Genomic DNA, 4,532 nt, shown 5'->3' with positions numbered 1-4,532 from the left:
ACTCCAAATGATATTAACACACAGTCTGTAAGTATGTATGTTTTGTTCGCCACAAAAGTTTTTATAAAAAAGTCAATATAGGGCATTCCTGGTAAGATTTAGAAATCTAGGAATGTTCCAAAATTCAAAAAAAGTTTATTACTTTAACGACTTCAGGGACATGTGAATTACAGAAAACTTCAAAATGTAGATAGCTTTAATAAAAAAATATATTCCATAATGTCAAAGCAGTAACAATCTTGAAGAAAGTTGTTTACATCTATTGTTTTGTTTCTTTATCCTTACGGTTTTTCTCCTAATTAGGTCTCCAAAAGCCTATTTTGAAATATTCTTCAAATGAACTTTGATAAAGTTTTAAACATATATTTTTTTTCTTTTGCATACTACAAAATGCATCACAAATGCAGAATATTCCAACAAAAAAAGCTCATAAGAAACAAATTCTTGTTTTCCCCCTTCCAAAACACAAAAGGGCTCAATCCTACAGCCTTCAGATTTTCTTACTTCAAGATTTCTATACAAGTTGAGTACATATAAACACTTCCAACCTAAAAACAAAAACAAGAAACAATTTATTTTTCAGATTACAATGGCAGCAGACCTAATATAAGTACCTACTCTTCTGCAGTGCACAAAGGTAGTTGCAAACAATGTGTCCACTAAAAGGGAACTCTATTTAATTCAATTCAGAATGTTAGTATGGCAATTTGTAATAGTTTATGTCCTGTGTAGTTAGCTTGATCCATGAAAAAACACCACAGAAACTATTTTGTTTTTTCTTTTAATTATGCTTTAAAGTCCAACTCTGGCTATAATGAAAATACAAATTTTCTTCAGAGAGTCTTTTCGAAGCTAGCATTTGTGGGTGGCAGGGAGAAAGAAAAAAAGGCCATTCTAAAGGCCCAATCCTGAATTTCTCTTAAACGTTAAATGTCTAATGAAATCTATTTGAGGTGCAAAAGGAATGCAGGATCAAGTTCCAAAGGGTGCAGGGTGTAGGGGGGAAGATAGACTATGCTGGCGTTCTTACATAAAAATATACATTTGGTTCAGTTAGAGAAGTAGTGCATTTTAAAAAACAGTCATTTCACCTGTTTGTCCTATAACATACAACTCTAAAGATAACAATCACTGTATGGAGGGGGGGGGGGGGGGAGTATCTATCATGCATTAACAGAAGTCAGTTAACATTTTTGTGTAACTATAGGATTGGAACCCTAGGTCTAGCTGCACTATAAAATAAGGCCAAACCTGCATGTAAATGGAAGTTCTGGGTGCCCAATGCATTTGACATTGAATCCCAAGTAAGCAAAGGCTTTTTGTAATGTATAGAAAATCCCTAGCATATTTAACATTAAATTGTAACAAACTGAGAATGAGAAAATTCAATTAAGTCTATCACCAGTCATATATTTATACTTAAAATATAAGGATATGAATAGCAGAAACCCCAATTTATTGGATTCTGTCAGTATGTATCTCAACTACAACATTTAGCTTTTTTACCCCAAAATAAAAAAAGCTCTTCTGCTACATATGTATTTTGATAATATAGTTTTTAAAATTAATCATTCACCCATTTTGCGGAAATATGATTTACATAATAGGCTATAATCTAAACTTACGCAATTATATACACAAGATGTTATCGTTTATTGAAAAGCAGTTAAAATATATATAAAATGTAAATAGCAGTAAGTCCCAACCCTAAAAAAACACTTCAGCATGTGCCCAGCATTAGCCACATGAATAGTCCCACTAAAGTGAAAGCTTGAAGGATTGGGCCCTTAAATGTTCTTCCAACTAATATGTTTAAGTAATTGCTGCCTATTATCTATTTATTTTTCATCATTGCAGAAAGTTAGAACATTAACAGGTCTACTTTAAAAAAAGTAATCCAGTCTGTCATTCCAGTAATACCCGCTGAAGGTAATTTAGATGAACAGCACTTATCTTCACAAAATCATATATTAAACTCATGGAGTATGATCATGGATAAATTGAGAATGTTACTGGTATCTTGGAACTGTTTGAAATGCAAACTTCAATGCTTTCTCTGTTTTTCAAAATTATGTCTGGTTATTTTTCAAAACTTGGAAGAAATCAAGGTTATATATCAGTGAATGAATACAGGAAACATATGCATTTACAGACAGGAACAGACAAAAAAATACTATATGTACAGAAAGAATCATCACCTAAATCTTTCAGAAAACCACCTACTCTCCACTCTTGCTTAGTTAGCCAAATCATAAATAGTAAACTGAAATATTTGATTTTTTTGGCGCTGTCTAGTATTGCAATTCAATAAATGTGTCCAATTCTATAGTACTTCTCAGGCAACATGCTTACTGAAGTCAATTAAAGTTTTTCCCCAAGTAAAGACTATAGAATCAAGACCTAAGATTTTTTCTGTTAAACGGTAGCCTGGTCCCATTCCAGTGAGTGAGTTTTGCTATTGACTTCACTCCTAGCACGGTTGGGCCCTATGTATCAAACATGTTTCCTAAAATTTGAAAAATGATATCAGTTAATTAGACTAGCTTAGGGTTAAATCAGTTAGTCTTTTTAATATCATTGATTCTCCAATGATTCTTTCATCCAGAACTCATGAATGCTGAGATATTCCCATAATACATGGAGTTGATTTACATTGAGTCTTCACAACCATAATTTTCAATCCCTGCTGCTTTTAACATTCAGATTAATTTATTGCTGAATAAATCTTAGTCATAAAACAGTAGTTGATTTCACAATAGTCTTATTTCTCTTTGGATAATCTGAGTAATTTTAACAGATGACAAAACCATGTTAAAAAACGAGAAGCTACTACAGAGATGAAAGAAGTATTGCATTTATTTTTTTACATGACCATTAAATAAGTTTACATTTTCTAGTTTACTTTGAATATGCTTTGGGAACCAAGCTTCTTTACACTTTTGATGCTTTTCTACGACAGAGCGATGTTTTCATATTAAGCAGCATTTATGAAATAATGTCCTTGGATGATGGCATTCAATTATTTATTTGTTCATATTTTACTTAGGAAGGTCTTCAAACACTGGTAGATCCATGCATACATGTGAATCTAATTGCAAGACCCTGGCCAAAATGATCAGACTAAGCTATTGGTTTGCTTGTCACTCTGACTACAGAAAAAAAAAGTTGTGCATATTTCAACAATACATTACCATGAAAAAAAACCACTTACATTTATTTAGAAGTCGCAGGGTGTATTCTTGGCACCACTTACGTCAAAATGCCCATTGACTTCAGGATTTAACTCTCAGTTTCAGAATGGATTATTAAAGGAACGCAGCCTAGTAACTAAATGAGTCACACTATGGAAGGTTTTATTAATCATTATGATTATATTTCATATCTGCATTTTTTGATATGCTGATTTTCTAGTGTTTTTTATCCAGAACATCTAAAGCCAGCTAAATAAAGTACTCTTATAAGTTTTACATACTGTTTGCTAGCATGTGAATATGTGAATTTGGTACAACTTTTCGCTGTGATTTTGCAATTACTTACACAGACACCTACCTTGACTCATAGCAGTAGTACCACCAGAAGTCAATAGGACTACTTCAGTAAGTAAAGTTCAGCCCATGCAAAAGTGTTTGGAGGACTGGGGCCTTACAATGCAAAGTTTTCATCCCCCCAAGGGTTCCCAGTTCTTTACTATGAATCACAAATCATGAACCCTCTTCAAATACAACCAGGCCAGCTAACACCCTAAATCATAACCTATCCTTAACCTCCCCCCAAACTGCTTTCCCCCACCAAGAAGCCCTGCAGCATGCCTTGAATTGAATATCAACCAAGTCAGGCTACTTTAGACCAGAGGGGGTGGCAAATTTCGATATACGTGGGGTGGAAGGCATGCTTGCCCAGTAAAACCAATAAAAAACCGGTGATAATTCAATAGTCTCATGAACAGATCTAATTAAGGACCAAATCTTGAAAGTTTTAGTTAGGCAAAACTCTCATTCCCATGTAACTAGCTATCAACGTTAGGCCCCGATCCTGCATGGAGATCCACGTGAGCAGACTGCTGGGGTTTGGAAGTGGGCAGAGCTCCACAGATTTCAGTGAGGGGCCACGCACGCACAGCGCTTTGCACGACCGGGCGGGCCTTTTTGCTAAAGCAGACTCGCTGGGAGAGGTATTGTTTATTGGATAGGTAACATTTCAAACCTTTTCACATGGCTCAGAGTGCATTCCCCCCTCGCCAACTGCTTTCTCCACTTTGCAATTACTCTCCAGTCATTACTATCGTTTGAAACCTAAACAGCCCCAGCAAGATAAACTAGTGGACAATTTCCCGGGAAAATCAATCGAACTAAAGATTGGCCGACGCTCTTTCAGGAGCGTTGAAAACGAGTCAAGGAAGTCCAAAAGTAACCTCCACCCGGCAGCACGTTACATATTTCAATCACATGCTACTGGATGCAAGCTGGGTGCAGCCCTCAGGTGGGGAGGCTCTCACAGGCAGGGATCGGGCAGCACGCCCGCCCACCCCAAAC

Source organism: Chrysemys picta, chromosome 2 (assembly GCF_011386835.1).
Source record: "Chrysemys picta bellii isolate R12L10 chromosome 2, ASM1138683v2, whole genome shotgun sequence".
NCBI lineage: Eukaryota > Metazoa > Chordata > Testudines > Emydidae > Chrysemys > Chrysemys picta.
This window is presented reverse-complemented; position numbering follows the sequence as displayed.